We start from the raw sequence: 21,936 nt of genomic DNA on the forward strand, positions 1-21,936 counted from the left end.
CAACAAAGGTTAATTAGCTATGAGGTCTCTTTCAGTTTATTTTTGTTTATATAGGGTATATACACTGTTGTAGCAACTACTAAAGTTAGGCATCTCAGGTAGGAAATTTAAAAACCACCTGTGCACTTTTTCTAGGCTGGGAAAGTAAACCTGGGACACTGCCAGACACTACTCACGATAAATCCCTTGGATGTCTCTCAGGAGCTCAAGGTGTGGCTAAGGGGTAAAATGCTTGCCTAGCATCAGTGTGCCTCTTAGATTTAAAAATATTTAAAAATAGCCCTCAAATTTCTCCAGGTTTAGGACATGTCAGGAAATTGACCTTGCTTTTCATGTGCTGTAGGGCTTGGCTTCTTCAACCCAGACACTGGGCCAGTTTTCTTTGTGGGGCTTGTAAAGTCAACATTAGTTTCTTAAAAGTAACTTGTCATACCTGTTTAAATGAGCCTCGTTTTCAAATAAGATATGACAGGTAAAATCTGGTTGTTCACTTGATTTGTCTGCTTATATCTTAGTGAAAGGGGAAGGCATTGTTATTAATCCATGCAAATATTTGTTACTATGAAAAGATTTTTCTTAAAAATATATAAATTTTGAGAGTTAGCAAGAATCAGCATTTTCTGAATAACAAAAGCATAGTTTTCTAAATTATTGTGGCTATTGGTTGCTTATGAAAGTGGAACATTAAAGCAGTATGAATAGTATTTTAATTAAATGTTCATTTGACTACATGTAGTACTTGGGTTAGGAGGTTGCTTCTGTAAATATTTCTGCTTCTGTAAAAATGGCCTTGGGTATCCTGGTTTAGTGCAAATTTGGTGTGAATGTTTTTAGGTATTACCTTAAGAGGCTATATATCTTTTATTTTTATATCTATTTTTTAATGTTAATAGTTTGAAGAATTTGGTATAGTTCCTTTCCATCTATTTATTAAAGACATAAATTCTTGGTCTAAAGCTTGTAAGATAGCGTTTAGAAAACATCAGAGTAAAACAGAAGCTATCTGTTTTCTACATATCTTTGCGTACCTTCCTGTAGGATGAACAGTATAAAATTCTCTACTGGCACATAGTTCATAATTGTTTCTTTAAAGTTTTGGGTTTTGACCAGTTTTTCTTCTGTGTAAAAATTTTAAAATGGATATTTGGGTTATTGACACATTCCCAGAGACATTCTAAAATTTACTATTAATGGCATGCCACGTAGGACAGGCTGCTTCTTTTGACTGGACAACTTGTTCCCTGCAATGCTTACCCAGAATGATACACAAAATAGAGAAGCTTTCTAGCTCCTCTTTTTTCTTTCTTTTCTTTTTTTGCCAGTCCTGGGGCTTGAACTCAGGGCCTGAGCACTGTCCCTAGCTTCTGCCACTTGAGCCACAGAACTGTTTCTGGCTTTTCTGTTTATGTGGTGCTGAGGAATCGAACCCAGGGCTTCATACATACTAGGCAAGCACTGTACCTCTAAGCCATATTCCCAGCCCCCATCCTTTTTTGGGTTTGTTTTAGGGCTTGAACTCAGAGTCTGTCTCTGTCCCTGAGCTCTTTTTTTTTTTTTTTTTTTTTTTGCCAGTCCTGGGCCTTGGACTCAGGGCCTGAACACTGTGCCTGGCTTCTTTTTGCTCAAGGCTAGCACTCTGCCACTTGAGTCACAGCACCACTTCTGGCCATTTTCTGTATATGTGGTATTGGGGAATCGAACCCAGGGCTTCCTGTATGTGAGGCAAGCGCTCTTGCCACTAGGTCATATCCCCAGCCCTGTCCCTGAGCTCTTTTGTTCAAGGCCAGTGCTCTACCACTTTGAGATACAGCTCCACTTGTGGTTTTCTAGTGGTTAATTGGAGATAAGTGTCTCACAGATTTTCCTGCCTGGGCTGTCTTTGAGCCATGATTCTCTGCCTCCTGAGTAGCTAGGATTACAGCTGTGAGCCACCAGCACCCATCTGCTCCTCTATTTTTATGAGGTGAAAGAACAAATCTTTTCTTTTACTGAGGCATTCTAGGAAATCTTAGTTCAGTATAAAGTTTCCATTTTGAAAGCTTTTCTCTGTATTTAGGATCTGATCTGGGGAATGTAGTATACAGTGTTGTCACCTGGTACTTGAGGCTTGAATAACAAAATCTCAGGTGCCTAAGAAACAATAGTTGTTGCATCTGGAAGGTAACATCTGTTTTTAGTGAGGAGGGATCTGTTTTGTGAAGATAGCTCATGATGCTGGTCAGGCTGGTCTTGAATTACTGGCCTCAAGCCATTTTTTTGCCTCTAGTTGCTTAGATTATCACACAACCATATTTATCTATTTTCTTTAGATAATGAAAGATACAGTTAAATCAAGAAAAAGCACAGAAAATTATTCTCGTAGGGCATAGAATTTCCACTATTTAGACACATTCCATAAGGTATAGAATCTCTCATATTAAAGATGTTGTCATTAATCGGTTCTCTAAGGAAACAAGCCTATTAACTTTATGGGACTGAGCTAACTAGGCACTTATGCCAATCAACTTTATATGAAATTTTCCAAAATGTAAAATGTCTCTTTCCTGAGTGGGCTGTAAAACAAAAATCAAGCCAAATAAAATTTACTCCACAGGTTAGGTTCATCATTATTGCCTTTTATATTCTAGAACAAGTAGACATCTTACTTTAAGTTACTGGTTTGTTCTAAGAGGATATTTAGGGTAAAACTGCTTTCACAACAACATGAAGATATTTGTTAATAAACATTATACTTGTCTTTTGATGAATCAATGTGTAAGCCTTGAAATACTTCTTAGTTATTAATGTTCAGTATGACAAATACAAGTTACCATCTCCCTAAAATGAAAGTTCTATGGGTTCCTCAACAAGAAATCGAATATCTAAATTGTTAGGAGGCCAGCAGTTCAAGAAGCTCAAAAGCACCTCTCTTTTGGGACAAAGCTAATTTTTACTCCTGAAAAATAAACTGGACTTTCCCTGTTGGGTAATAATAAATGAACTGGACTTACTTCTGTTGTCATTGTTCCTAGTATAGTCTTAACTACTTAAATTGTACTTGAGCAGGATGTGATGGCTCATACATGTAATCTCATCTACCAGGAGGATCTAGAGGATGTTGGTATTGGGCAGAAAGCTAACTCATCACTACGAAAGAGCCAAGTGTGATGGTGCATGGTTTTTATCACAGATGTTGATAGTGGGATTAATGTCCGAGTTCAGCTTTTGGCAAGAACAGGAGACATTACCTGAAAAGTAACTAAATGCAAAACAGAGCTTGAGATGGTGATGGGGTTGGTTGTTTATGTGGTGCCTGTCTACCAAGTGTGGGGCCCTTAGTACAAACCCTAGCACCACCACAATGAAAAACTCTTTCAGAGAGTATTAAAAAAAATACACAAGGGGTATGGCTTAAGGATCTAGCCCTTCCTTCACAAAATAAGAAGGAAAAAAGGAAGACAAGATATAGTAAGATCTCATTATAAACAAAGGCAAATAAATAATGGTTAAAGGTAAGAAGAATAAAAATGAATGATTAAAATAGTTAAACAAAAACATACTGAAGGGCTGGGAATATGGCCTAGTGGTTGAGTGCTTGCCTCACATATATGGAGCCCTGGGTTTGATTCCTCAGCACCACATACATAGAAAAAGCCAGAAATGGCGCTGTGGCTCAAGTAATAGAGTGCTAGCCTTGAGCAAAAAGAAGCCAGGGACAATGCTCAGGTCCTGAGTTCAAGCCCCAGGACTGGCAAAAAACAAAACAACAAAAAACTTAAAATATGTTTAAAAAAAAAAAAAAAGAAAGCTTGAAGCTTCTTTCTAGTTCCTCTGATACTAGAACGAAATGTTCCTCCCTGCTCCCACAGTACAAGTAGGTTCATTATGGGGGCCTAGGGTGCTCTAGTCAAGGCTATGTCCTTAGTGTCAGTGCTGTTCACTTTAGAAGCTTATCCTTTGGAAACTGGGAACTTCTGGGCACAAGGAGTTTTATGGCCTGTTGGAAGAACAATTGTCTCCCCGCCCCCCATTTGTGTACCAAGATGGGGTCAACTCTGAGATGTGTTTCTCTCCCCCCTCCCCCGATGACATATCCCCCTGAGGAGTATGTCAGAGTTGGGGATGCCTGTGTTCTGCACTGGAGGAGGGTATCTGAAGATCCAAGCACTCCTGCTCTCTGCTTACAGATTCCACAAAAGTACACCGTCCTGTGGAGAAGGCTTCCACAGTTGATTAAACTACCAAACTTGGGCTCAGGTCTCCATCTTGCCCAGCAGGAAATCCTGCCTTGCAGGAAGGCTGCTCTGGACAGTGAGCATTTGAACTCTTGAGGTTTCTTCTTTGCAACAGAGAGCAGGGCCACAAGACACTGCTCATTTCACAGTCCAGCTTCTAAAACTTACCAGTGGCTCCATGTGTGAGCTTTCTTCTCTTCATGGCTGTCTCCATAGCCATCTTCCATTTAGACACCTTGCCAGGGTATCTCTAGGCTATCTGACTTGGGATTGTTTTTTTTTGAGTCCCTAAAATAAGTTCAACCTTAAGCAATGGGCTCCTCCTCAAGATGGCACCTGGCTATAGTACTACAAGGTGTGTGTGTGTGGATGTATACAGTGTTTTTCTTCAGTGCTAGCCTGTGATGCAGGAGGAGTCATTGTCATTCCAGATTGTTCCACTGGGTTCAAGGCTGTGAGGCTGCAGGCTTCTCTAGTGGGTAGAACTTCTAATGTGCTGTTAGTAGGGCTCCCTGGCTTAGCTTGTATTTCCAGCTTCCAGACACCCTCCCCTGAGGAGCTGGAATTAGAGCTTCAGATAGTTCCTTACTTCCTTCTACTTTTATTTTTTTTCTTGCCAATCTTGGGACTCATACTCAGGGCCTGAGCACTGTCCCTGGCTTCTTTTTGCTCAAGACTAGCACTCTACCACTTGAGCCACAGCACACTTCCGGCTTTTCCTGTATATGTGGTGCTGAGGAATCAAACCTAGGGCTTCATGCATGCCAGGCAAAACACTCTACTACTAGGCCACAGTCCCAGCCCCACGTGTCACTATTCTATTTATCTGTTACTAGTTTTATGTTCACCTCTGTTTTTGTTTTCATTGCTCTTCTTTCTCTCCCTAGGAAATGGTCTCTCCTCTGTTACAGTGACACTTCCTTTAATGTGGAGGAAACATCCATTTTTTCATCTTACCTGGAAATGAATGTGGAGTTCCCTCAGCTTCCCAGTTTTCACTCAAAATCACAGATCTTTGAGATCTAATTGTGAAAATTATTTCAGAGTGCCTCACAAAAAGGAAAGACTTACAAAGGGAAAATTTAATGAGGATTTAATCTAGCATGACAGGAGAAAGTTGGGAGAAACGTTTTCTATTCCACATGGATGAAATGGGAGTTGAAGTCTCAACTTTGTGGTCTCTGTAACCTTTATACTTTTTGTGTTGGGTGGTCTATGCCTTCTAGCAACCTCTAATCTTTAGACAGTGGTTCTGGGTGAGTGGAATTAGCAATGGATGTTGTTTATTATTTTAAAATACGAAGATGTATCTAGCCCTATACCAAACTCCAGAACAATGGCAAATTTCATGGTTTCCTTTTCCCTAATCTTTCTGTTTCTACCCATTGAGTTTACCACTATGTCTCCTTGTAATTTACAATCCAAAAGTTGGTGTGGTGGTGAGGTGGAGGGAGAGGAGCTTAATTTCCTTTTCTCAATTTACCTCTTTATTTTGAGTCTGGCCCTTTAGATATGTGTTAAAAATATAACCCCCGCCCCTTTTTTTTGCCATGCCTGGGGCTTGAATTCAGGGCCTGAGCACTGTCCCTGGCTTCTTTTTGTTCAAGGCTACCGTGCTGCCAGTTGAGCCACTTCTAGCTTTTTCTATATATGTGGTGCTGAGGAATTGAACCCAGGGCATGTATACAGGGCATGTATACAGGGCAAGCACTCTACCGCTAGGCCATATTCCCAGCCCCCTAATTTCCCTTTCTTACCTGTTTATTCTGCATTAGACCTACTTTACTTCTTAGAAGTACTTGCTTGCTTGGCTTAAAAGACCATATTAGAATCAAACACTTCAAAGAGAGTCAAAGTATGAAATAGAATCTATAAAATTTTGAAGTACAGTAGAATATATAATTTTCTGCCAGTCTGGCACTTGAACTCAGGGCTACAGGGTCTGGGTGTGGTTCCTGAACTTTTTTGCTCAATGTTAGTGCTCTATCACTTGAGCTACAGCTCCACTTACTGCTTTTTGGTGGTTAACTGGAAATAACAGTGTCATGGACTTTCCTGCCCAGGCTGACTGCAAACCAAGATCCTCACATCTCAGCCTCCTGAGTAGCTGGAATTATAGATGTGAGCCACTGATGCCCAGCTAATGTTTAAAAGCTTCACTACTAGTATTGTGATAATTTGCTATAAAGTGATAACTTGATGATTTCTGAGTTTTGGTTTGTTTTTACCTCACCCATAGTAAGAGTGTAACCAAAGTTGAAAAAAGTTATAAAATTGAAGTACATTTCTTTGAAAATTTAAGGAGCATCAGGATATGGAGTCATGTGTTCAAGGTTCTATACTTGATTCTCAAACTTTTTTAAAAAAATTAAGGAAAGGGGCTGGGGATATGGCCTAGTGGCAAGAGTGCTTGCCTCGTATGCATGAGGCCCTGGGTTCAATTCCCCAGCACCACATATACAGAAAACGGCCAGAAGTGACGCTGTGGCTCAAGTGGCAGAGTGCTAGCCTTGAGCAAAAAGAAGCCAGGGACAGTGCTCAGGCCCTGAGCTCATGGCCTAGGACTGGCAAAAAAATTTAAGGAAAATATAATGGGATGTCTGGGTTATCCTCCTTTATTCAGTGCCTTTTAAAAATTTTTGAAGTTTTCATGTCATTGGCATCCTTGTGTAGAGGCCATGTTAGTCTTCTGGGTATCTTTTCAGTTTTAATTGATATACTGCTGAAGTCAGCACTTTTTTCTTTAGGACTAAATAAACTTCAGTTCCTTTTCTGTCTTTTAGTGTAGTTTTCCAAATTAAATTGCTTAAATAACATTCAATATATTGACTCTCCCCACTTAGCTGTTCTCCTAAATTGTTTGCATCTATTTTCCTGATCCTACTTTTGTTGCCATAGAAATAGAATACTAGGGAACTAGCAGTACAGCCTAGCCACTGAAGTTAATAAGTATTGTAATTTTAACTCTTCACCTGCAGTTGCCATGTCCCATTATAGGCCCCTGTTTTGTGGGAATAAGGAAGCTGCAAAGCAAAAAAATGCCTGGAACATAACTTTTATTTACTCCAGAATTGTTTGTTTGTCTAGAATGCTATTAGGGGGCTGGAATATGGCCTAGTGGCCAAGAGTGCTTGCCTGGTTTACATGAAACCCTAGGTTCGATTCCCCAGCACCACATATATAGAAAACGGCCAGAAGTGGCGCTGTGGCTCAAGTGGCAGAGTGCTAGCCTTGAGCAAAAAGAAGCCAGGGACAGTGCTCAGGCCCTGAGTCCAAGGCCCAGAACTGGCAAAAAAAAAAGAATAGAATGCTATTAGGGAATTCTGGTAAATAGTTAAATGTAGAAGTGTTCTCTACTGTTACTCTTCCAAGTGTTAACAATGTGCTTCCCATTTATTTATGATATATTCTTTTAGGGAATGAGATTGGTATTATTTCAGTAAGCCCCCTGTAGACTTTTTTTTCATAGATACTATTCAGCAAACTGGAGAAGAGCTATAGATTTATACTCTGGGAAGAAGGCATTGAAAACAATATGAAATTAAGTTAATTTTTAAAAAAATAGTAATTTATTTATTAAAAAATCGCCCTCTCACTGCTGTGCTGGAGATGACACAGTGGGTCTTACTTATGTTCAAACTTATTTTCTTTCTTAATAATTATTTGAGAATAATAAAATATTTTATTAGTGCTTTGGGTTTAAATTGGCTTCTTGTAGAATTCCTGACCATCCATGATTTTTTTTCTTTGTTCCAATACTAGTTCTTGAACTTAGCTTTACACGTATGGTTAGTACTCAAGTTTTTCCCAAATGCCTGGTGTTTACTACTTGGGCCATGCCAGGGGCTGGGAATATGGCCTAGTGGCAAGAGTGCTTGACTCGTATACATGAAGCTCTGGGTTCGATTCCCCAGCACCACATATATGGAAAACAGCCAGAAGCGGTGCTGTGGCTCAAGTGGCAGAGTGCTAGCCTTGAGCAAAAAAAAAAAAAAAAAAAAGAAGCCAGACAGTGCTCAGGCCCTGAGTCCACACCCCAGGACTGGCAACAAAAAAAACCCCAAGAACTGCTTGGGCCATGCCTCCAATTCTGGTGTTTTCTGGTTAATGGAAGATGAGAGTTTGTGTGTTTTTCTGCTCAGGTTGGCTTCAAATTAGTATCCTAAATTATCAGTTTCCTATGTTGCTCGGATTATAGGATTATAGGTCTGAGGCACAGGAACCAGCCAAGAGTTTGTTGTTGTTCCTGTCCTGGGACTTGAATGTAGGGCCTGGGCACTGGCCTTGTGTGATTAAGGCTAATGTTTTACATTTGAGCCACACCACTGCTTATGGCTTTGTTGTTGTTCCCAGGCTGTCTCCAAACTGCAGTCTCCTTAGCTCTCGGCCTTCTGAGTAGATAGCATTACATGCAATGTACCACCAGTGCCCAGCATGATTTTTTAAAAGGAACATTTAAAACCATTTATTTATTTATTATTTACTTATTTATTTTATTTAGCCAGTTCTGGGCCTTAGACTCAGGGCCTGAGCACTGTCCCTGGTTTCTTTTTGCTCAAGGCTAGCACTCTGCCACTTGAGCCACAGCGTCACTTCTGGCCATTTTCTATATATGTGGTGCTGGAGAATGGAACCCTGGGCTTCATGTATACTAAGCAAACGCTCTTGCCACTAGGCCATATGCCCAGCCCACAAAACCCTTTATTTTTTTTTATAACTAATTTAAGATAACAAATATGGCTTATAAATCAGGGTTCTGAGATACTGACCAAATGAGTACAGCTCTGTGGGCATCTATATAGTTTGGAATTTATTCTTTTTCATCTTGATACCTTGCATATATATGTGATGCATACAGTGCCTAACAGTCGATCTCCTGGGATTGAATAACATGAACCAGTGACACCCTACATTGAATGAATCCCATGGGTGTTCATGGTTTGGTTTTATACTAAGAAGGATCATCTTAACTATTGTACTATTTTTAGAGTTATATGTTAATGACTTCTAAATCTTTACTTTTCTCATAAAACCTATTTATTTTATAAAATTTCTTTATTGAGAAGACTTTGTTGAAATAAGTCATAAGTTAACAAAGACTATGATTTTTTTTTTTTTTTGGCCAGTCCTGGGCCTTGGACTCAGGGCCTGAGCACTGTCCCTGGCTTCTTCCCGCTCAAGGCTAGCACTCTGCCACTTGAGCCACAGCGCGGCTTCTGGCCGTTTTCTGTATATGTGGTGCTGGGGAATCGAACCTAGGGCCTCGTGTATCCGAGGCAGGCACTCTTGCCACTAGGCTATATCCCCAGCCCCTATGATTTTTAATTATTCAACATATATGATCAATTAATAATAGAATCAGTAAAGTTGACATTGATTATCCCATTACTAAAAGTTATACTGTATCACATGAGATTAGGTAGTCTATTTCAGTTACATTGACATTGTTTTGTTCAATTCTGTGATGTGTATATAGCCTTGATTTTTGCATGTAGACTCATGTAGACTCTAGATTTCCTTTTTGGAGTCATCGTTTCAGTCTGCTTTTAAGTCTTTGTTTGGTCATTTGTTTTTTGTGTATTGTCTTTAATAGACTGATAAACTATGCTAAATCTGTTCCTTGCCTTTGAAGAAACAAGTTAATATTACATTTTTTATTTTCATATTTTTCTTAGTTTTAGAGATGCCTGACAACTGTCTCCTGTGGCATAGATAGATTGGTCTGGCAATCTTTGACTACTATATAAACACTACACATAGTACAAAAGCAAAAATCAGGAGCAGTTGCATAGTTTTTCTCTTTCTAATCTGTAGTTACATTTTTCTTTATTTGATTTACAAGCCTATGAAGTCATATTTGTTCTCAAATCGAATGCTAGTAATGTTTGATATTAAAATTAAGTGGTGTATAAATTAAAAATTAAAGGTTATTTCCTTAAAAATTAAATGTTTCTGAAAACTTGATAACAAGTTTTCCAATTAAGTTGCTGTTAAAATAGTTGTAAGACATCTATAAAACACCAACAGAAAACATCATAAAAAGTACAAAGGACTCTTTGTTCAGAAAGTTTTATAAGTAAGTTCTTAATTCACTTTAAAGAATCTGATATGAAATTTTATTTCAGAGGTATAAAGACATTGACCTTCAATTACAGAATCCTCAAACAAAAATACTGGTGTCATAGACACATAAGGAAAAAAAAAAGCTTAAAAACACAACAACTGAATGTGAAAATGTTATTGTATGTTTACATATATGTTTATATAGTTGTTCTTATTTCCTATTTTAACTGTTTTGATTACATAATTACTTACCAGCTTCAATTGCATTGGATAAGCTTTTTTGTCATTGTTGCTGCTGCACATTTTAGGAGTAATGGGCAGAAGCAATAGTCTAAAATCTAATCATACCAGAAGAGTCCTTAACAAAATGGTTAATATATTGTCAGTTACTGCTTAAATGAAAGTCTTTATTTTTCTGATGCTCAAAATCATCTAATGAAGTCAGCCACACATTTCTTATGTATTAGTTTTACAACAGTAATACAGTCCTCTTCTCACTGTATGAATCAGACTTTGTTCCAGTGTTAAATAACTCTAGCCAGTTTGCTTCCAAGTTTTTTAGTTTTCTCACCAAGTTTTTTAGTTTTCTCAATAGGTTTGTCACTTCTGACTTCCTGCCTGATGTTTGCTTAAAAATTGGCTTAAACAAAGTAACCTTTTTCTTTACATGCTTACCTATGCCATTATTTTGGTTAAAAGTCACTGTTAAGTTACAAATCAGAAACTTCACTAATATTATTGACTCTGGCTTCATGCTCTCTGCTGGGCTGGCACTTTGCCACTTGAGCTATGCCTCTAACACTTCCTGGTTAATTGGAGATAGATTCTTTGGGACATTTCTTCCTGGATTGGCTTTAAACCTTGGCCTTCTAGATCTCAGCCTTCTGAGTAGCTACGATTCTTAAGTATGAGCCAGTTGTGCCCAGCTGAAACTTCTTCAGTAGAAGAAGAAAGGCAGAATTTGATTTTTTTTTTTTTTTGCCACTCTTGGGGCTTGAACTTAGGGTCTGAGCACTGTCCCTGGCTTCTTTTTGCTCAAGGCTAGCTAGCACTCTACCTCTTGAGCCACAGCGCCACTTCTGGTCTTTTGTATATATGTGGTGCTGGGGAATCGAACCCAGGGCTTCATGTATACAACGAAAGCACTCTTGCCACTAGGCCATATTCCCACCCAAATTTGAATGTTTTAATGCCATTTTGCATACACTAAAGGTGAAGAGTATTGTTCTTATATTTATATAACATTTATTTCAACTTTGTCATTAAAATTTTATATTAAACTTAAAGGCCTGTTATAATTTCATTAAGTTGTTTTCATTTGCCATTATTAACTTTGTTATTATGGTACTATGATTGAAATTTTACATTTAGTACAGCAAAAAGAGATCCAGGAGATTCTTCTTGTCAGGTGCTGGTAGCTTATGCCTATACTCCTTGCTACTCAGGAAGCTGAGAAATGAGGATAGAATGGTGGTTCGAAGCCAGCCCAGGCAAGAAAGACCAGGAGATTCTTCCAGTAAGCACCAAAATCCCAGAAATGGAGTGGTGGCTCAAGTGATAGAGGGCTATCCTCTAGCACAAAAGCTCAAGGACAGTACCCAGACCCTGAGTTCAAGCCCCAGGGCACACACACACACACACACACACACACACACACGCACACGCACGCGCGCACGCGCGCGCGCGCACACACACACACCTTCTTAAAACAAACCTAGAAAATATGTATTTCATGAGCTGAAGATTTATCTACATAGTAGAGCTAATGCATAGCATGTGCCCTTGGTTCAATTACCTGGCACCCCAGAAAACCCTCCAAAAAAGAAATCGGCTTTCATTTTGTGATCCAACTTGTTTATTTTCTTCTGTTTGTTGTCTGCTGAATAGATCTTATCAAATCAACAATTCTACATCCAAGTTACTTTAAAACCATTACCAATGAATCTTCAGTTTATTAACTTCAAGCTTATAAGTATATTACTGGAAAAAAATTAAACAAGGGGCTGGGAATATGGCTTATTGGTAAAGTGCTCGTCTCGTATACATGAAGCCCTGGGTTCGATTCCGGAAGTGGCGCTGTGGCTCAAGTGGCAGAGTGCTAGCCTTGAGCAAAAAGAAGCCAGGGACAGTGCTCAGGCCCTGAGTTCAAGCCCCAGGACTGGCAAAAAACCAAAACCAAACAAAAATTAAACAAGACTTTTTTTTTTTTTTTTTGCCAGTCCTAGGCTTGAGCACTGTCCCTGGCTTCTTTTTGCTCAAGGCTAGCACTCTGCCACTTGAGCCACAGCGCCACTTCTGGCCATTTTCTGTATATGTGTTGCTGGGGAATTGAACCCAGGGCCTCATGTATAAGAGGCAAGCACTCTTGCCACTAGGCAATATCCCCAGCCCCTAAACAAGACTATTTTTCTTGTGTTGTTCTCCAAACACTACTAGTATATATGGATTGGTCCTGTTCAAACAGCACTAAAAAAGACAAAGAAAAGTCACTGAAGACTTGCTAAAAATACATTGAAATATTCTAGTTACACAATACACAAAGCATTTAGGCTTATGTAAATATGAAGCCTAAAACTAAAGTAGGAATTTAGATTTACTATTAGCATTAGCATTTGTATTCTACAAGGAAGGTCTTATATGTCTAAAACTAAGAAATCATAACATCTCCTTTAGCTGCATCTTCCACAATGCCTACAGAATACCTTTCTTTTTTTTTTTTTTGGCTAGTCCTGGGGCTTGGACTCAGGGTCTGAGCACTGTCCCTGGCTTCTTTTTGCTCAAGGCTAGCACTCTGCCGCTTGAGCCACAGCGCCACTTCTGGCCATTTTCTGTATATGTGGTGCTGGGGAATTGAACCCAGGGCCTCATGTATACGAGGCAAGCGCTCTTGCCACTAGGCCATATCCCCAGCCCCAGAATACCTTTCTTAAAAAAAAATATCACTAAATATTACCTCTCTCTCTCTCTCTCTCTCTCTCTCTCTCTCTCTTTTTTTTTTTTTTGGCCAATCCTGGGACCTGGGCTCAGGGCCTGAGCACTGTCCCTGGCTTCTTTTTTTTTGCTCAAGGTTAACACTCTGCCACTTGAGCCACAGCGCCCCTTCTGGCCATTTTCTGTATATGTGGTGCTGGGGAATTGAACCCAGGGCCTCATGTATAGGAGGCAAGCACTCTTGCCACTAGGCCATATCCCCAGCCCCCCGCTCTCTTCTTTGAACAACTTTAATAGGTAAACAAAATTCTTGAATGATATTTTATTTCCTCACTGTCTGTCTAAGATTCAGCCTCCAATATTACTAGCTTGCATGTCCTGAACTTGAAGCCTGCCTGTCCTTTCCCACTTGGCCAACCTGGGTATAGTTCAGTTCTCTCTTCACAAATTTGCTAAGATATTAACTTGTTTAATTTTTAAAACATTTTTTAAATTGTCAAAATGATGTACAGAGGAGTTAAAGTTACATCCTTAAGGTAGTGAATACATATACATTTCTTGTCATACTTGTTACCCTCTTCCTCATTTTTCTTCCTCCTTCCCTCCCCCACTTGCTTTCATCATTAAAAAAAAAAATCTTCCGGGGCTGGGGATATAGCCTAGTGGCAAGAGTGCCTGCCTCGGATACACGAGGCCCTAGGTTCGATTCCCCAGCACCACATATACAGAAAACGGCTAGAAGCGGCGCTGTGGCTCAAGTGGCAGAGTGCTAGCCTTGAGCGGAAAGAAGCCAGGGACAGTGCTCAGGCCCTGAGTCCAAGGCCGTCAAAAAAAAAAAAAAATCTTCCCCTTGATGGACATTGCCATTTTAGTCTACAATGCTTATGACCTTTATGATTTTTAACAATAAATAATTCCTTTCATATTGGGTGATATATACATATACATTTCTTTCCTTTTGCTTAGTGTAATCTGTTCCTTCTTTTTCTCTCATTTCTTCCCTCCTCCCTGCTGCCCGTGAGTTGCTCAGTTTGTTCTCATCAATGTCCACTGCAGCTGTTGGGCCCTTTCTACTGTATTCCCCCCCTCCCATTTTCCACTCATTCTGTGCCCTTCTCCCAGATTCTGTCAGATGTGAACATGTACGTATACATTGTATATGAGTTAAAGAGTATAGGGTCTTCTAAATACTCTAAGACTAATTAAGAAGAAGTTATTTTTAGATTTTAATTCATTTAAAGAGTTGAAGAATCTCTTGTATCTGTGGCTAATGCTTATAATATTAGCTACTCAAGAAATTGATATAGGAAACATTGTAGTTTGAGGCCAGCCAGGGCAAAAAAGTCTTATTTGATTATCATCTCCACAAGGCTCAAGGTGTGGCTCAAGTGGTAGAGCACTAGCCAAGTAAGTAAGCAAGCAAGCCAAGCAAGTATGGGATCCTGAGTTCGAACTCCAGTGCCAGTACAAATAAATAAATTAATAGAATTTTAAGAGTCCTAGGGGATATGTCTTAGTGGTAGAGTGCTTGTTAAATAGGCTTAAGACCTTGTGTTCAATCCATAGCACTGAAAAAAATCTTGCTAAAATGGTGGGAAATGTCCATTTCTCTTATGTGACTATTCTATATAAATTGATGTAGGGGCTGGAAATATGGTTTAGTAGCAAGAGTGCTTGCCTCGTATACATGAAGCCCTGGGTTGGATTCCTCAGAACCACATATATAGAAAAGGCCAGAAGTAGCACTGTAGCTCAAGAGGCAGAGTGCTAGCCTTGAGCAAAAAGGACCCAGGGACAGTGCTTAGGCCGTGAGTTCAAGCCCCAGAACTGGCAATAAATAAATAAATTGATGTATTCACATCTTCCTGTTTTATTGTTTATAAATTAAAATGACTTTCTTTCCCTTTTAGAATATGTTATAGGATTGGGGTTGTAGTATTGCCCCAAAACAAAACAGCCACAAGAACAGTATGTGTAGGTTCTTTGCTTACGACTTATATTTTGTGTGTGATGCTGTATGATTGATCTCAGGGCTTTGAGGATGCTAGACAAAAGCTCTACCTACCTGCTTAGAAATACCACTTTATAAAATACACTAAGTTAATTCGGAGGATATTTCTTAGATTCTGAATTGTTCTGTTCATTACTGGAATTTTTTTTCTGTTGTTTGTTTTTATCAATACATGAGTTTAAACTCAGGTCTTTCCACTTATTAGGTATGCACTTTACTCCTTGGGTCATGTCTCTGCCCCTTTTTGCTTTAATTAGTGTTGATACAAGGTCTCACTTTTTGCCTAAGCCAGCCTGAATCATGGTCCTCTTATTTCCCCTTCTTGGACCAGTAGGGAACACAGGAATGTTTTGCCTTGACACAGCCTTTTCTGCTTAAGTGGGGAGGAGGTGTACTCTTTTTCTCCAGGCTAGTCTCTACCCTCAATCCTCTTGATCACAGCCTCTCTTTAGTTGATTATAGGTATGAGTCACCATGCCCAACTTAATTACCTTATCTGTTGCTCAGTATCCCACTTTTCATTGCTAGCTGTATAAATTTTTATATTTTTTAGGGTTCATCTTTATTCATTCATTTCAGCATTCTTTTTTTTTGGCCAGTCCTGGGCCTTGGACTCAGGGCCTGAGCACTGTCCCTGGCTTCTTCCCGCTCAAGGCTAGCACTCTGCCACTAGAGCCACAGCGCCGCTTCTGGCCGTTTTCTGTATATGTGGTGCTGGGGAATCGAACCTAGGGCCTCGTATATCCGAGGCAGGCACTCTTGCCACTAGGCTATATCCCCAGCCCCGTTTTCATTTCAGCATTCTTTTCTTGATAATTTTTGTCATTTTCATGATTTTTGTTAAATTTTGGATTGAGACTGGGTTAATTTCTCAGATTCTGCTTTGTACTTTTGTTTTATTTATTTTTAATTTAATTTTATTGTAAAGGGGATGTGTAGAGGGCCTACAGTAACATAAGTAAGGCAATGAGTACATTTCTTCTCTAACTCCCTCGTTTTCTCCCACTTTCTCTGCCTCGCAACTTCCCTTCCTCTCAAGTTGTAAAGTTCATTTCCAACATAGTGTCTTGTGATGATGGCTATTGTATTGGTTCGCCCTTTATCCTTTGTCTCACCATTTTGTTATTTCCCTTCTCTTCCCCAAATCAGATTAACATATATATAAGACACAGGGTACCAAAAATGAAAACAGTGACATTTTATTTTTGTTGGTCATGGAGCTTGAACTCAGGGCCTGCCTGGGTGCTGTCTCTGAGCTCTTTTGCTCAAGGCTAGCATTCTACCACTTAAAGCCATAGCACCAGTTCTGGTTTCTGCTGGTTAATTGGACGTGGACTTTCCTGCCCAGGCTGGCTTTACCATGACCCTCAGATCTCAGCCTCAGAGTACAGGTATGACCCTCTGGTGCCTGACTTTATATTGTATTTTTAAAGACAGTTCTTTTTGGGGTGTGGGGAGAACAGGCATTCTTATTTCCTATAATATATTTTCTTTATTAATCCTTCCTATACTGTTTTTTTTTTGGCCAGTCCTGGGCCTTGGACTTAGGGCCTGAGCACTGTCCCTGGCTTCTTTTTGCTCAAGGTTAGCACTCTGCCACTTGAGCCACAGCGCCACTTCTGGCCGTTTTCTATATATGTTGTGCTGAGGAATCTAACCCAGGGCTTCATGTATGGGAGGCAAGCACTCTTGCCACTAGGCCATATTTCCAGCCCCTTTCCTATACTATTTTTATTTCATGCCTTTTAATGCCATTTGGCATTGACTTTGTTTTTGCTGGTTAAATTACATCCACAGATGAAAGGGCAGAATCATATAGACCAACTAGGAATGTGCAGACTTTTCCCTGGGTATCTGTAGCCTCTATTGCTACTATTCCATCAACATTGATAAAACCCTAAAAAGGTTGCCTGGAGTCAGAGGAGCTGAGGATCACCATGCTGCTTAGCACCAAATGTTTTGGATCAGTGGCAAGAGAAAACAGTCCCCAGATTGCTGGACCGGTTATCCAAGGCTTTCTTTTATCTTCGTTCCTTATTGCTAAAGTATTTGATTTTTTTCTTTCCTGGGTATGGATTATAATTGATGTGATTCAGGCTAAGACCATTCAGTGAAGCAGTTTCTTAGAAAAGTCAGAAGTGATGCATAGTATAATGTCATACTTGCTCAGACACTTTGGACATGACCTGTGTGATCTGTATTTTTTATGCAATAAAATTTTGTTTGCAGATAGAACATGTTTACTTATTTAAGAAAGGCATAAAATGAAGTATCAACGTGTGATGAGGTATCTGATTAATACTACAGATGTGAGATCTAAATCATAAAAATTATAAGATGGTTTTGCTTTTTGGTTGTCCCTGTCCGTGTTCTGTATTTTTCATCACCTGTACCTAACATGTTACCAGCAAATGTTTTTTCATTTGTTTAGTCAAGCTAGCACTTAAGTCCTCTGTGTTGGTGCCACTTTGCTGCCTATAATTTTGGGGAAGTTGTTTCATCTCTTGTAGCTTTGCTTTCATTTCTGCGATATTTGCTTTATACATCTTACTGATAAATTGTTAAGAACTGATATGAAAGTGTGTATATACATTTGACATATGAAAAGATATGTATTAAAATGTCATTTATAATATTTATATATAACGTTACTAATTATAGAGACTCCATATAGGTATATACAGATTTGAAGTAGAATACTATACGGCTGGAGGCAAAAGTGGTTTAGGGCCTTCCTCGCAAGTTTAAGATCCTAAATTTAAACCCCAGTATTGTCTCCCTGCAAAAAAAAAGTAATGCTTTTGCAGGGCTCTGAGTATGCTATCTACAGGAGTATGTTAATATTGTGGGGATATGTTTAGCTTGAATATATTGTTATTATTTATGAAATTTTGTAGACACTTGACACCTTTTTATTTTCAAAAATTATTTTCATAGGAGTTACATGCTAATAGTTTCTTACGTTCTTTAGTCTTGTTAATTAGAATTCCTTAATTATAACTTTAATTTTGTACATAATATCAAACTTTACACAAAATTTACACTAAGAATATTCTTAATAGGCTTTATCCCTTTACTTAGTTAGATTCACCTACTTTTTTATGCTGTTCTGAACTATGAGTTTTTTTTTTTTTTTTTTGCCAGTCCTGGGCCTTGGACTCAGGGCCTGAGCACTGTCCCTGGCTTCTTCCCGCTCAAGGCTAGCACTCTGCCACTTGAGCCACAGCGCCGCTTCTGGCCGTTTTCTGTATATGTGGTGCTGGGGAATCGAACCTAGGGCCTCGTGTATCCGAGGCAGGCACTCTTGCCACTAGGCCATATCCCCAGCCCCTGAACTATGAGTTTTGAGCTACTTGAGAGCAATAGTATTATACCCCTAAATGTTTCAGTTTATATTTCTTAAGAATAAGGGTACAGTTTTCAACATCAGAAAATTTAAAGTTGTTAGAAAATGTTAATCTGTCCATATTTCAGTTTTTACCAGTTGAGCAAATAATGTCTTTTGTGGTTTTTTTCCTATTTAATATTGATGCTAGCCTTTAATCAGGTTTTACAATTAATATTATTTTTGCTCCTCCTTCTCTTTCTGTTCTCACTGTCCTTTCCTTTTCCTTTTCTCCTTCTCCTTCTCCCCCTTCTTCTCCTCCTTCTTTGTTTTCAACAACACTCGGAAGCCTAGTGCTTGTTTGCTCATAGCTGATGCTCAACCAGTGGATTGAGCTATGTCTCCAAGTCTACCTTTTGGCTGGTTACTTGGGGATGAGGTCTTACGATTTTTCTGGCTTCAAACCGAGATCCTCCAGGTCTCAGTCTCCTGAATAGCCAGGATTATAAATATGAACCATTGACATTTGGATCATTTTCATTTTTCTTTGCTTTCATTCATTATGGAACTTCTCTAAAGCTTTTCTGTATCTTCTTTGGTGTGATGTCTCTGAAGAAAATAATCTCCTACACTAGCTTTTTAATAGATTTCTGGCATTTTGGGCTATTTGATGTTCCTTCTGTTGCATTCAGGTTATGCATTCTAGATCAAGAATACTATAGAATACTTGTTAAGTGACCACTTTTATTTATTACCATACATTGATTGTGCTACATAACATACTCATAGATCAAATCTAGATTTTAGATTTCTTGTGAACTCCATCAAGGGACAATGCCTACCGAATAATTCTCTTTATATAGTACATCCTTCAGAAATGTTCACTACATATTTAATAATTATTAACATCATTTTCTTAAGTAATATATAATGTTGCACAGAGTTAATTTCATTCTTCATATGACTGGCCTTTCCTAGAATATTGATACTGTTACTTTTGTTTATTTTGTTCCTCACTTGCAACCTTAAAGTTTGGAGTGCTAGTCTATAGCATTTTTCTTTATATTTTGATATTCCTGCAGTTTCAGAACAAACCCAGGAAAAGAAAAGATATTTATATGACAAATTTTATCCCAAAATTATCCTGCTTTTAATATTCTTGTCTTATTTCAAATAATTTCCAATAGTTGATAATGCTATAATTTACCTTTTAGCTTAATCTGTAATAATATGTAGAACTTAGAGCAGTTTGTTGAATCTTAACCTAAATAAGCCAGTGAATCTCTCCCACAATAGTCACTTTGGCTCTACAATCTGTTGCAGAGATTTTTTGCGATACTATCTATATATATATGGATATATTCAACCAGTAGTTTCTTTTAACTTGAGTACCTATTACAGGTTAGACATCAGGAAAACATACACAAGACTTATTCTCTAGTTTGAAAGAGTAGAGAATGATTGACAAATACTCATTTGAAAATCAGATGATTACTGCAAAACTCAGATCAAAAAGGTCCAATGGAAGAGGTATAGGTTTCAGTTTTGTTATTTAAATGGGGGGCTGTTACAGAAAGTCTTTTAAAAAATAGTTTTGTGGCTTGTTTGTTTTTAACCAAACTGAAGTTAATTTTGAGGCTTAGAATCTAGAAAATCAAAAGTATTTTTCATAGATTCTCTTTATATTGTGCTAGGTAATAAAAATCAAAGCATTTTTTTTAACCACTGGTATTCAGAAGCCATGACATTTTAATTACTATATCTCTACAAAGAAATGTGTCTTCTAGCATAGAGGAAATTTTTTGCTAAAAGAAAGTATCATTTTGAATAAATTTACATTTTGATTAGAAATATTTGCCTTCCAATGTTATACAAACTAACTCTACTTCCTAGGACAGAAATTTAAGTAAAATGTTTTATAAAGAAGCATATTAAGTCCACTTAGGAACATCTGTCAATCTAAAATAACGTGATCTTAAGGTCTTCTATAAATTACTTCTACATTATCCACTTGTATTGTTACACAGTGAAGTAAATTTAGTATATTCCTAACAATAATGATTTCAGCTCTTTTCCACTTTTTTTTTTTTTTGGCCAGTCCTGGGCCTTGGACTCAGGGCCTGGCCTGAGCACTGTCCCTGGCTTCTTCCCGCTCAAGGCTAGCACTCTGCCACTTGAGCCACAGCGCCGCTTCTGGCCGTTTTCTGTATATGTGGTGCTGGGGAATCGAACCTAGGGCCTCGTGTATCCGAGGCAGGCACTCTTGCCACTAGGCTATATCCCCAGCCCTCTTTTCCACTTTTTTTAAACCCCTAATCTCTTTACTGTCCTGGCATTTTTTGTTTGTTTTTGGGTCAGTAGTGGGGCTTGAACTTGGCTTGGGCGCTGTCTCTGAGCTCTGCTTAAGGCTTACACTCTACCACTTTAGCCATAGCTCCAGTTCCAGTTTTCTGGTGGTTAATTGGAGATGAGTCTCATATACTTTCCTGCCAGCTGGCTTTGAACCATGACCCTCATATCTCAGCCTCCTAAGTAGCTAGGATTATACGCATAAGCGCCAGTGACCAGCTCATTGCAGTCTTTTTTTTTTTTTTTTGTCAAAGTGATGTACAGAGGGGTTACAGTTACATACATGAGGTAGTGAGTACAATTCTTAGTTGAAAAATCTCTGCAAATATACCAACTGAAAAAAATGCAATGAGAATATATGTACTACCAGTTTGCTTTAAGAAACTTTTATCTTTTGCTACATGTACTCCAACTTATTATTTAAAAAAAAGAAGATAATCTTGAATGTATGTACAACTTACTCAATTTCATTTTCCTTTCCCCAAAAGCCGCCAGTGTCCCGCTTATCCTCAGTGCATGAGACCACACAGGTTTCAGATTTGAGATATTTTCATATTTGTAAGTATTTGCATATAGATGATGAGTTATCCTAAAGGGCAAGATCAAGTCCAAAGACAAAATACCTTAATGTTCCAGTTACACTTAAAGTACATAACCTGAAGACAACTTCAGGTCCTGGATATTGAACTCAGGGTCTGGGCACTGGCCCTGAGCATTATTGCTCAAGGATAGCACTGTACCATTTTTGCCACAGCTCTACTTCTGGTTTTTAGGTGGTTAATTGGAGATAAGAATCTCACAAATTCTCCTGCCTGGGCTGGCTTTGAATTGTGATCCTCTAAGCTCAGCCTCCTGAGTAGCTAGGATTACAGGTATGAGTCACTAGTGCCCAGTGACTCTTGCCTTTTTGCTGGGCCAGCTTAGAAAATGACTTTACTTTCTATGCTTCCCAGGTGGAATGGCAGGTACACACCATCCCACACTTTCTTATTAGGCAACCTTTTGCCATGACTGACCTTGAAAATCAATCCTTTCAGCTCCTC

The 21,936-nt window shown here is 38.8% G+C and overlaps 1 protein-coding gene and 1 non-coding gene across 3 annotated transcripts in view; one reads left to right on the plus strand and one right to left on the minus strand.

The window, feature by feature from the left end:
• Baz2b (bromodomain adjacent to zinc finger domain 2B) overlaps positions 1-21,936 on the plus strand; it is a 300,548-nt gene that overhangs the window by 87,765 nt on the left and 190,847 nt on the right. The gene's annotated exons all lie outside the window — the stretch shown is intronic.
• Positions 6,846-6,949, minus strand: LOC125350921. Its single transcript, XR_007210832.1, has one exon. It is a non-coding gene; the product is annotated as a U6 spliceosomal RNA (small nuclear RNA).

Source organism: Perognathus longimembris, chromosome 4 (genome assembly GCF_023159225.1).
Source record: "Perognathus longimembris pacificus isolate PPM17 chromosome 4, ASM2315922v1, whole genome shotgun sequence".
In the NCBI taxonomy this organism is placed as follows: domain Eukaryota; kingdom Metazoa; phylum Chordata; class Mammalia; order Rodentia; family Heteromyidae; genus Perognathus; species Perognathus longimembris.